This window comes from Macaca thibetana, chromosome 14 (assembly GCF_024542745.1).
Source record: "Macaca thibetana thibetana isolate TM-01 chromosome 14, ASM2454274v1, whole genome shotgun sequence".
Lineage (NCBI taxonomy): Eukaryota > Metazoa > Chordata > Mammalia > Primates > Cercopithecidae > Macaca > Macaca thibetana.
The window spans coordinates 93,550,683-93,563,212 of NC_065591.1; the positions used below are offsets into that span (position 1 = coordinate 93,550,683).

At 38.0% G+C, this 12,530-nt stretch overlaps 1 pseudogene; it reads left to right on the plus strand.

Annotated features, from left to right (window-relative positions):
- Positions 1 to 6,629: 6,629 nt before the first annotated feature.
- LOC126936007 (putative monooxygenase p33MONOX) lies at positions 6,630 to 8,239 on the plus strand (annotated as a pseudogene).
- Positions 8,240 to 12,530: the final 4,291 nt, after the last annotated feature.

Genomic DNA, 12,530 nt, shown 5'->3' on the forward strand with positions numbered 1-12,530 from the left:
TGGTCTTTGAACTCCAGGACTCATACTTGTAGCCCTCACGCTCACCAGCATTCAGGATTGAAAATTACACCACAGCTTTGTTGGTTCTGCAGTTTGGACTTGGACTCAGACACATTACTGTCTTTCCTGGTTCTCCCACTTAAAGATGGTCTGCAAGATTTCTCAACCTGTGAAATCAAGTGAGCCAAGTCTAATAAATCCTTTTTCATATATCTCTCTACATATTCCATCAGCTCTGTTTCTTTGGAGAACCCTGACTAAAACAACCCCAAATAGTCAAAGCAATCCTGAGGAAAAAGAACAAAACTGGAGGCATCACGTTACCTGATCTCAAAATCTGCTCTAAAACTATAGTAATCAACACAGCATGGTACTGACATAAAAACAGACACCCAGACCAATGGAACAGAATAGAGAGCCCAGAAATAATAATAATAATTTTTTTTTCTGTGCTGTTATTATTTTCTTTCCTGTGCTGTTCTCATGATAGTGAATAAGTCTCACAAGATCTGATGGTTTTGTAAAGGGGGAGTTCCCCTGCACATAATAATAATTATTATATATATAATATAAAAATATGAGTAATCTGTGAAGAATACATAAATATATGTATACAACAATATGTATAAATACATAAAATTTATATCCATGAATGCATGGTTAGTGAATGAAAAGTTTTTTCTTTTTCTACCACTCATTCATTATCCATGGATTCATGGACAGATCTTTAATTGAAGTGGTTATAATCCATTATCATCATAATTTATTTTGCTGCTCAAATGGTTCTAGATTTGGCACTTTTGATCAGCCTCTGAAAATCCCTCCATATCAGTTTATAGAGATCCTCTTCAATCTTTTTAAATTGATGCATTGTTGTATAAATCCATTGTGTAAATCAAGGATTTACAAATTAAGGCCCACAGGTAAAATCTGACCCAGCATTTGTTTTTGTAAGTGATCTTTCATTGATGTGCCATGCACATTTGTTTATATGTTTTTCTTTTTTTTTTTATGGTGGCTTTTGGATTACTACCACAGAATTAAGTAATTGAAATGAGAGACTGTGGGCCAAAAATTCCTCCCTGGTTTTTAAGAAAATTTTGCTGTCCCTTAGTGAAAATTAATCAAAATTTGTTCAAACAATATCCAATGCATGGATATTGAAACTGTACCCAATATTTTTAACTATTAATCATGTTATAAATGAATAGTCTTGTGCATGTGTGTTGTCATATTATTGGAGGTTGATATGGTTTTGCTGTCTCCCCACCCAAATCTTATCTTGAATTGTAGCTGCCATAATTCCCACGTCATGAGAGGGACCTGGTTGGAGGTAACTGTATCATGGGGGAGGGTCTTTCCTGTGCTGTTTTCATGATAGTGAATAGGTCTCACAAGACCTGATGATTTTATAAAGGGGGAGTTCTCCTGCGCATGCTCGCTCTTGGCTGCCTCAATGCAAGATGTGGCTTTGCTCCTCTTTTGCCTTCTCCTATGATTGTGATTCCCAGACATGTGGAACTGTGAATGCATTAAACTTCTTTTCTTCATAAATTACCCAGTATGTCTTTGTTAGCAGTGGAGAACAGACTAATACAGAGGTAAATCTCTAGGATGAATTCCTAGAAGTGGAATTGATGGATCAAAAGCAAGCAAGAGTTACCTGAATCTGAAAACCTGTGCCTAACTAAATTTGGATAAAATTTGGGTGATATGTTCAAATATCTTTTTCTGGCCCATTCTTTTGTCTCTTTCTCAGACTCCAAATAAATACATGTATGTTATTTGTTTACTTTATTTCGATCTTATTTTTCTGGTTCTTCTTCGTATTATATATATTTTTTAAAATTACACTTTAAGTTCTAGGGTACATATGCACAGCGTGCAGGTTTGTTACATATGTATACATGTGCCATATTGGTGTGCTGCACCCATTAACTCATCATTTACATTAGTTATATCTCCTAATGATATCCCTCCCCCCTCCCCCAACTCCACAACAGGCCCTGGTATGTGATGTTCCCCTTCCTGTGTCCAGGTGTTCTCATTGTTCGATTCCCACCTATGAGTGAGAACAAGCGGTGTCTGGGTTTTTGACCTTGTGATAGTTTGCTAAGAATGATGGTTTCCAGCTGCATCCATGTCCCTACAAAGGAGACGAACTCATCATTTTTTATGGCTGCAGAGTATTCCATGGTGTATATGTGTCACATTTTCTTAATCGAGTCTATCATTGATGGACATTTGGGTTGGTTCCAAGTCTTTGCTATTGTGAACAGTGCCACAATAAACATACATGTGCATGTGCCTTTATACTAACATGATTTATAATCCTTTGGGTATATACCCAGTAATGGGATGGCTGGGTCAAATGGTATTTCTAGTTCTAGATCCTTGAGTAATCGCCACACTGTCTTCCACAATGGTTGAACTAGTTTACAGTCCCACCAACAGCATAAAAATGTTCCTATTTCTCCACATCCTCTCCAGCACCTGTTGTTTCCTGACTTTTTAATGATCGCCATTCTAACTTGTATGAGATGGTATCTCATTGTGGTTTTGATTTGCATTTCTCTGATGGCCAGTGATGATGAGCATTTTTTTCTTGTATCTGTTGGCTGTATGAATGACTTCTTTTGAAAAGTGTCTGTTCAAGACAGTTCTCAAAAGAAGACATTCATGCAGCCAACAGACACGTGAAAAAACGCTCATCATCACTGGCCATCAGAGAAATGCAAATCAAAACCACAATGAGATACCATCTCACACCAGTTAGGAAACAACAGGTGCTGGAGAGGATGTGGAGAAATAGGAACACTTTTACACTGTTGGTGGGATTGTAAACTAGTTCAACCATTATGGAACACAGTATGGCGATCCCTCAAGGATCTAGAACTAGAAGTACCATATGACCCAGCCATCCCATTACTGGGTATATACCCAAAGGATTATAAATCATGCCGCTATAAAGACACATGCACACGTATGTTTATTGCGGCACTATTCACAATAGCAACGACTTGGAATCAACCTAAATGTCCATCAGTGACAGACTGGATTAAGAAAATGTGGCACATATACACCATGGAATACTATGCAGCCATAAAAAAGGATGAGTTTGTGTCCTTTGTAGGGACATGGATGCAGCTGGAAACCCTCATTCTCAGCAAACTGTCACAAGATTAGAAAACCAAACACCGCATGTTCTCACTCATAGGTGGGAACTGAACAATGAGATCACTTGGACTCAGGAAGGGGAACATCACACACCGGGGCCTATCATGGGGAGGGGGGAGGGGGAAGGGATTGCACTGGGAGTTATACCTGATGTAAATGACAAGTTGATGGGTGCTGACGAGTTGATGGGTGCAGCACGCCAACATGGCACAGGTATACATATGTAAGAAACCTGCACGTTATCCACATGTACCCTAGAACTTAAAGTATAATAAAAAAAAATAAAAATAAAACATAATTTGAAAAAAAAGTGTCTGTTCATATCCTTTGCCCCCTTTTGGATGGGGTTTTTTTTTTTTTCTTGTAAATTTGTTTGAGTTCTTTGTAGATTCTGGATATTAGCCCTTTGTCTGATGAGTAGATTGCAAAAATTTTCTCCCATTCTGTAGGTTGCCTGTTCACTCTGATGGTAGTTTCTTTTGCTGTGCAGAAGCTCTTTAGTTTAATTAGATCCCATTTGTCAATTTTGGCTTTTATTGCCGTTGCTTTTGGTGTTTTAGACATGAAGTCCTTGCCCATGCCTATGTCCTAAATGGTACTACCTAGGTTTTCTTCTAGGGTTTTTATGGTTTTAGGTCTAATGTTTAAGTCTTTAATCCATCTTGAATTAATTTTTATATAAGGTGTAAGGAAGGGATCCAGTTTCAGCTTCCTACCTATGGTTAGCTAGTTTTCCCAGCAACATTTATTAAATAGGGAATCCTTTCCCCATTGCTTGTTTTTGTCAGGTTTGCCAAAGATCAGATGGCTGTAGATGTGTGGTATTATTTCTGAGGACTCTGTACTGTTCCATTGGTCTGTATCTCTGTTTTGGTACCAGCACCATGCTGTTTTGGTTACTGTAGCCTTCTAGTATAGTTTGAAGTCAGGTAGTGTGATGCCTCCAGCTTTGTTCTTTTTGCTTAGGATGGTCTCAGCAATGCAGGCTCTTTTTTGGTTCCATATGAACTTTAAAGTAGTTTTTTCCAATTCTGTGACGAAACTCATTGGTAGCTTGATGGGGATAACATTGAATCTATAAATTATCTTGGGCAGTATGGCCATTTTCACGATATTGATTCTTCCTATCCATGAGCATGGAATGTTCTTCCATTTGTTTGTGTCCTCTTTTATTTCATTGAGCAGTGGTTTCTAGTTCTCCTTGAAGAGGTCCTTCACATCCCTTGCAAGTTGTGTTCCTAGGTATTTTATTCTCTTTGAAGCAATTGTGAATGGGAGTTCACTCATGATTTAGATCTCTGTTTGTCTGTTATTTGGTGTATAAGAATGCTTGTGATTTTTGCAGATGGATTTTGTATTCTGAGACTTTGCTGAAGTTTCTTATCAGCTTAAGGAGATTTTGGGCTGAGACAATGGGGTTTTCTAAATATACAATCATGTCATCTGCAAACAGGGACAATTTGACTTCCTCTTTTCTTAATTGCATACCTTTTATTTCTTTCTCCTGCCTGAGTGCCCTGGCCAGAACTCCCAACACTATGTTGAATAGGAGTGGTGACAGAGGGCATCCCTGTCATGTGCCAGTTTTCAAAGGGAAGGCTTCTAGTTTTTGCCCATTCAGTATGATACTGGCTGTGAGTTTGTCATAAATAGCTCTTATTATTTTGAGATATTTCCCATCAATACCTAATTTGTTGAGGGTTTTTAGCATGAAGGGCTGTTGAATTTTTTCAAAGGCCTTTTCTGCATCTATTCAGATAATCATGAGGGTTTTGTCTTTGGTTCTGTTTATATGCTGGATTATGTTTATTGACTTGTGTATGTTGAACCAGCCTTGCATCCCAGGGATGAAACCCACTTGATCACGGTGGATAAGATTTTTGATGTGCTGCTGGATTTGGTTTGCCAGTATTTTATTGAGGATTTTTACATCGATGTTCATCAGGGATATTGGTCTAAAATTCTCTTTTTTGTAGTTGTGTCCCTGCCAGGCTTTGGTATCAGGATGATGCTGGCCTCATAAAATGAGTTAGGGAGGATTCCCTGTTTTTCTGTTGATTGGAATAGTTTCAGAAGGAATGGTACCAGCTCTTCCTTGTACCTCTGGTAGAATTCAGCTGAGAATCCATCTGGTCCTTGGCTTTTTTTGTTTGGTAGGCTATTAATTATTGCATCAATTTCAGAGCCTGTTATTGGCCTATTCAGGGATTTAACTTCTTCCTGGTTTAGTCTTGGGAGGGTGTGTGTGTCCAGGAATTTATCCATTTCCTCTAGATTTACAACCTGCTCCTGAATGACTACTGGGTACATAATGAAATGAAGTCAGAAATAAAGATGTTCTTTGAAACCAATAAGAACAAAGACACAGCATACCAGAATCTCTGGGACACATTTAAAGCATGTGTAGAGGGAAATTTATAGCACTAAATGCTCACAAGAGAAAGCAGGAAAGATTTAAAATTGACACCCTAACATCACAATTAAAAGAACTAGAGAAGCAAGAGCAAACACATTCAAAAGCTAGCAGAAGGCAAGAAGTAACGAAGATCAGACAGAACTGAAGGAGATAGAGACACACACACAAAAAAAACCTTCAAAAAATCAGTGAATCCAGGAGCTGGTTTTTTGAAAAGATCAACAAATTGATAGACCGCTAGCAAGACTAATCAAGAAGAAAACAGAGAAGAATCAAATAGATGCAATAAAAAATGATAAAGGGGATATCACCACCAATCCCATAGAAATACACACTACCATCAGAGAATACTACAAACACCTCTATGTATTAGATATTTTCTATTGGTCATCTTTAAATTCTCCGTTCTTTTCCTCTCCCATCTTGATTCTGCTAATATGATGAAATAAATTTTTAAATTTGATATTACTTCCAAAATTTGGATACTTTTTTATACATAAAGGATAAGATATGAAGAATAAATATAGAAGCACATCTATTCTTTATTTATATATATATGCGAGCTATATCTTCCTTTACTTTAGACATTTTCTATTAATATTTTATTTTACTTCATTGCACATAGTTATAACAACTCCTTTAAAGCCCTTATCTTCTACTTCCAACAACTGCATCATCTTTGTTCATTATCTTTTCCTTTAACAATAGGTCGCATTGGGGCAGTGTTGTCTGGTGGGAACTGGAGACCTTCTGTGTCATTGCTGCTCTCACCATGGCTTGGGTCCAGACTGCGCCACATCCTCTCAGGAGACCTGGGCCCTCGGAACCTCTTTAGTGCCAAATTCCAGGCTGCAGGCGGCCCCGTGGCAGCAGGATAACAGAACCTCTGGATGGATACTTCCTGGGAAGTTTTGCTAATTTGCAGCAGCTGGATCGTGTTTCTCCTTAACATCTGTCAGCTTAGTCATCACATCATTTCACTGTGGTGGCAGCTCGGAATTCTAGATAGAAAAAGCACCTGGATCCCAGTTTTTCAATGGCTTCAAGACAACCAGGAGTGCCTGCTCTTGAGGCTAGTGGGTCTCTAGGCAAGACGTTCCTGCTCATCAGGATACACCATTGGGCATCCAGCTATCATGATGCCCTCAAGGACCCTGCGCCCATGACTCTTCCTCCATCGGACATAGGCTCTGTCCCCTGGAAGCCAGTTATTCCAGAGCACAATATCGGTGCCTCACCAAGGTGGAGCAAGATGAGGCCAGCCTACCCTCCCCAGCCATGACCCTGGCCATCGACAGTGTGGACAAAGTCCCAGCGGTGAAGGCTAAGCTACCCATGTCATCATGAATTATCTGATAACAAAACAGACCCAGGAAAGCATTCAGCATTTTGGGTGACAGGCAGGGCTGAGAGATGCTGGCTACACACCCCACAGGGGCCTCACCACCAAGGAGACCAACTACCTTCCAGTGGCAGAAACACTCCACAAACTAAAGCTATAGAGTGGACAGATAACAAAAGAAGAGAGGCAGCCTGTATCAGCCCAGTCACCCCAAGCACCACTCCTCATTCCTCCCCTATGCAGAAGCCCAGAGGCTGGTTCACTTCTGGTTCTTCCACAGCCTTACCTGGCCCAAATCCTAGCACCATGGATTCTGGAAGTGGGGATAAGGACAGAAACTTGTCAGATAAGTGGAGCCTCTTTGGACCAAGATGCCTTCAGAAGTATGATTCTGGAAGTTTTGCCACCCAGGCCTACCAAGAGCCCAGAAGCCTTCTCCAATGGAATTGATCCATGCCCAGGCCAACTGAATGGCTGAAGATGCAGTAACCTTGAAGCTGCCCAAGACGAACATCCTAGTGATGGAAGGGAAGAAACAGCCACCACGGACCCATAAGCTCAAACCGCCTCACTTGAATGTGCTCACACCCACTGGCTTCTAGAGCCCTTTCTATTCTAGGGACTCTACCTTGGCTGTGACATGGGAAATGTACATTTTTTAAAACCTGTTAAATTGAGGCTAGCGCTGGAGACATAATTGGTGTTTGAGAAACATTAGTACAAAGCTTGCCCTTGTTGTGTGCAAGAAGCCATTTTGTACTGCTTTAAAGTTGGACTAAATAATCTCAGCAGTGATGTATGGGGGATCTCATTACCTATTTTTTCATCATTTACCCTAGATAAGAACTTCGATCATTGCTTACTAGGAAAAGAATGTTTGTGCTGTTCTGAAACCCAGGCTTCCTGATTCCTTTACCACTATCCATATGAGCATTGACAAATCATGGCATAGAGGTATTCACTGACTCGTTGAGAGGACTGTGACTCTCTTGACTACATGTGCCGTGCTCCACGCCTTGTCAGTTAGAGGACCCAAGATCTGTTTAGAACCTGGGTACAGGTAAAAGCCACACTTGGCATGGACCCCTCTTTCTAGGCTGAACCTTGACTCCCCCTGCTTTTTGATAGACCTAACGGATCACTGTCCTGCAGCCAGTTCTTCATGAGGGTCCTCTTAGGCCAGTGCTGGGGGAGGCATGCTTCTCTTTCTATGCCACAGAACAAACACTAGTCTGTCAAAAGCTTTCTTGCACTTTAAAGTGAGATTAATTTAATTCCAATTTGGTCGAAGACTTCCTAAGAGAGAAAATACAGTCCACTGAATTGGCATTGGTAAATGGATGTTAAACTTTTTTAAAGTAACGTAAAGTAAGATGGTAGGTACAGTTAGATTACAGTCTTGAGGCTCATGTGAAACCAGTGTTACCTTATTTTGATATCCTTGTTCAAGTCAGGGCCTGAAACGTCTGCACCGGGAGGTGAAAGAATTCAAAAGTTTTTGTACGAAAGCATTTTTCACCAAAATGTGCCTCATTCCTTTACGCAACACATAACTTTACTGAGGAAAAGAAATAGGGAAACTGCCTTTTTATTTCTCCTCACTGTGTACAACTTCAGTCATTGTCTTGAACACTGTCTCAAACACCCACTTTTGTTTTGGATAGTATCTCATCTGCATAAGAAATTGACCTTTCCATAGAGAGGCCTGGAATCTAGAATTATCAGAACAATTAATTTATTTGCATCTTCTATTATAATCTCTTATCTAACAATACAAATTCTTACTACTTTCTCAAAAAAAATAAAAAGGTCACATTTCCCTATTTTATTTTTATTTTTATTTTTTTCTGAGATGGAGTTTTGCTCTTGTTGCACAGGCTGGAGTACAATGGCACCATCTCAGCTCACTGCAACCTCTGCCTCCTCAGTTCAAGCAATTCTCCTGCCTCAGCCTCCCTAGTAGCTGGGATTACAGGCATGTGCCACCATGCCCGGCTAATTTTGTATTTTTAGTAGAGATGGGGTTTCCCCACCTAGTTCTTTATTTGTCATTTAATAAGAATGAGACCCTATCATCTGCAGCAACATAAAACTGGAGGTCATTATGTTAAGAGAAATAAGCCAGGCACAGAAAGACAAACTTCCCATGTTCTCACTCATTTGTGGAAGCCAAAACTTAAAACAATTGAATTCATGGTGCTAGAAAGTAGAATAGTGGTTCTAGAGGCTGGGAAGGGTAGTGGGCATGGAGGAGGGATTGTTAATGGGTACAAAAATAGATAGAATGAATAAGATCTAGTATTTGATAGCACAACAGGGTGACTACAGTCAACAATAAATAAAATGTAATTTATTATACATTTTAAAATAAGTAAAAGAGTATAAGTGGATTGTTTGTAACACAAAGAAAAGGTAAATGCTTGAGATGATGGTTATTCCATTTACCCTAATGTGATTACTGTGCATTGTATGTCTGAATAAAAATATTTAATGTATACCATAAATATATACACCTACTATGTACCCACAAAAATTTAAAAATATATATATATACACATATATATGAGACTGTAACCTGAGCAAAGTGAACATCAGGTTCTGAAGACTCTGCAAAAGTCTTATGTTTTTACTGGAAAACAATTCCTTTGATCAAACTTAAGTTGCAAAATATTTCTTTGGGGTGGCCACTCAAGGCAGTTCTTTTATTTTTAGATGTGCTACTTTGAATCTGCCCCTATGTATGCTTAGTTCCAGCCAGACTTGCCCAGAGTTGTTTACATAATTTGAAAATCACCCCCATTCTGGCTCTCTTCTTTTAGGAATCTTCCCTGACCTCCCAGCAGCTGAGACTGCCCTGAATTTTGTCCTCTTGTCTACATGCCATAAAGGTTGCGAGTTTTCTACTGAAGATTTGGTGGTAATTTTGGCCTGGCCTCCCATAAAAGTCAAAAAAAGAGAAATGTACTCCAAATAAGACTCTTCTTTCAAGTTTTCACTCCCCTCAAGAATTATTCTGCTTTCTTTCATTCTCAAGTGCCTTTGAGTATTATTTCTTTTTTTTGCTTTTTTCCCCAAAATTAATAGTTGTTATATATGGCAGATGTGAGTCTTGTAGAGACTTAATTTACCATATAGAAGCTGACACATAGTTTAACCACTGCAAAACTGAAGACCATGAGATAATCTTGAAAGAAGCCAGTAGAGACACAAAATATACAAAGGTGAACAACAATTCAATTAACCAATGATTTCTCTCTAAAGTACCAGAACGTAGTGATATAACTTCTTCAAATCTTATCTAATCTGAATTTTGAGTCATAAATTTCCTTTCCTTACAGCCAAGGTATAAGAGACAATACAATTCCCAGAGCTTATATGGCTTTGTTTTTATATCTATATATCTGATTCATTTTGAAATTTATTCTTGTGTATGGTGTGAGTTATGGATTCAATTTTGTCTTCTTCCAAATGACTATCTACTTACCCCAACAGCATTTATTAAAAACTTCACCTCTGTCCCAGTGTTCTTAGGTAGCATCTTTTTCACATATTAAATTTCCACATGTACTTGGGTCTACTTCTAGACTTGGTTTTCTATTTCATTTATATGTTTATTCACTTGTGAGTTCCACATTGTTATAATTGTAGAGGGTTTATATTTTAATGTAGGTAAGACTAGGCTCTTAGCATTTCTTTTCTGTATATTCCTAGCTATTCCTGTATGCTTATTTTCTCATATGAATTTTAGTATCACAATTCCTGACACTGGAAAAAGTGTCTGGTGGTATTTTTATTGGGATCACATCTTTATGTGTTTAGTCATTATATCCAAATACAAGGGATGTCCTTTTTATCTGCTCAAATCTATGTCTTCATCTTTCAGAACTGTTTTAGTTTTATTCACACAGGTTTTGTATATTTCTTGTTAAGCACATTTTTAATTTTTAAAATTTTTATCAATCTATTTAAATATAGTTTTATTTTCCATTATGTTATACGCATAGTTATTTTTATTTACATTAAGGTCACTGATTTCTATATACTAATTTTATATCCTGTTGCCCTACCAACTTCTTTGTTTCAGTTACTTCTGTCATTGATTATTCAGGGTTTTCTAGGAGTACCATCATACCATTTGCAACTAGAAACAGCTTTTCTATTCTTTTCAAATTCTTATGAGCCTAGTTGTTTTCTCTAACTGCATTGGTTAATACCACCAGTATAATGCAAAATAGTAGTGTAGTATAGATAATATGATATATTTTGAATTAGTAAAATTGATAAACCTATTGCAAGCTTACCAAGAAGAGAAAAAAAAAACAAAGCAATTTTAGAATTGTAAAATAGAATGTCACTGTACACCTTAGAGGTGCACAGTTCCATTAATAATGGAAAGATATTATAAACAAAGTTATACCCAAATGAAAGCTGAAAAATTCCTAGAAAAATACATCTCATCAAAACTAACACAAGAAGAAATAAGAAATCTTTCTAGTTCCTGATTAAAAGAGTGAATCAGTGTTTAAAACTGTCTCATAAAGAAAACAATGTTAAATCACTTCACTAGCCTAATTCTACCAAACATTTCAAGAGGCAATGAATCCAATCTCACACCAACTTAGCCACAGAATAATAAAAGGGGTAATACTTGCCAATTATTTTTATGAGAACAGCATAGTCTTAATATCAAAGCAGACTAGAAAATGTAAGAAAATAAGATTATAAGCCAGTTTCACTCATTACCATGCACTACATAAATACCTAAAAATTATGCACATCATGAACAAGTTGATATTATCTTAGGAACATACGGGGAATTTAATATTAAAAAATCAAACAAGTTATTTGTTACATTGATTACATAAAGGAAAAAACTCAAAAGATCATTTGTCTCATAACTCCTACTTTTGACATTTATTCCTTAGAATAAGTGGGGATATGGGTAAAAATATTCCAAGTCCCAGTTTTTCACCCATTTCTCTTTCTGTGTTCTTTGCCATGTGACTTTGCAGTTTTTCCTGTTAAAGATGGAGCTGATTTTCTTACCCTTGACTCTGAGTTTGGCTGTATAACTTGCTTGGCTGTGGTATTAGCAGATATGGACCCTGCAGAAACTTGCAAACATGGTGGTTCTACATTTCCACTTGTTTCTTGCTGTTTCTCAAACAGGCAGAGAGTGCTTCTGCTTTAGGGCCTTAGTTGTGTGTGCTGCCTCCATCTGGAATGATCCTCCCTGTGGTTATCAGCACAGTTGACTCCTCGCCTTCATTCTTGTCTCTGCTTATTGCTACCCCATCAGAGGAGCCTTCTCAGAATATACAAACTAAATAATGTATCCTAGCAAAATAAGTACAGGGCATCACTATCCTGTTTTCCGGTTTTCTTTTTTGCACTCATTACATATAGAATGTTCATGTATTAATTGGCCATCTTCCATGATTGGATTATGAGATCCACCAGTGCAGGAACCTTTTCTATTTTACCATTGAATTCTTAGTGCCTAGAAGAGTACATAGCAAATCCGTATTCAATAATTATTTGCCATATCAGGACTATGCCTTGGGTCTTACTGACTCAATCAATATTTATTAATTT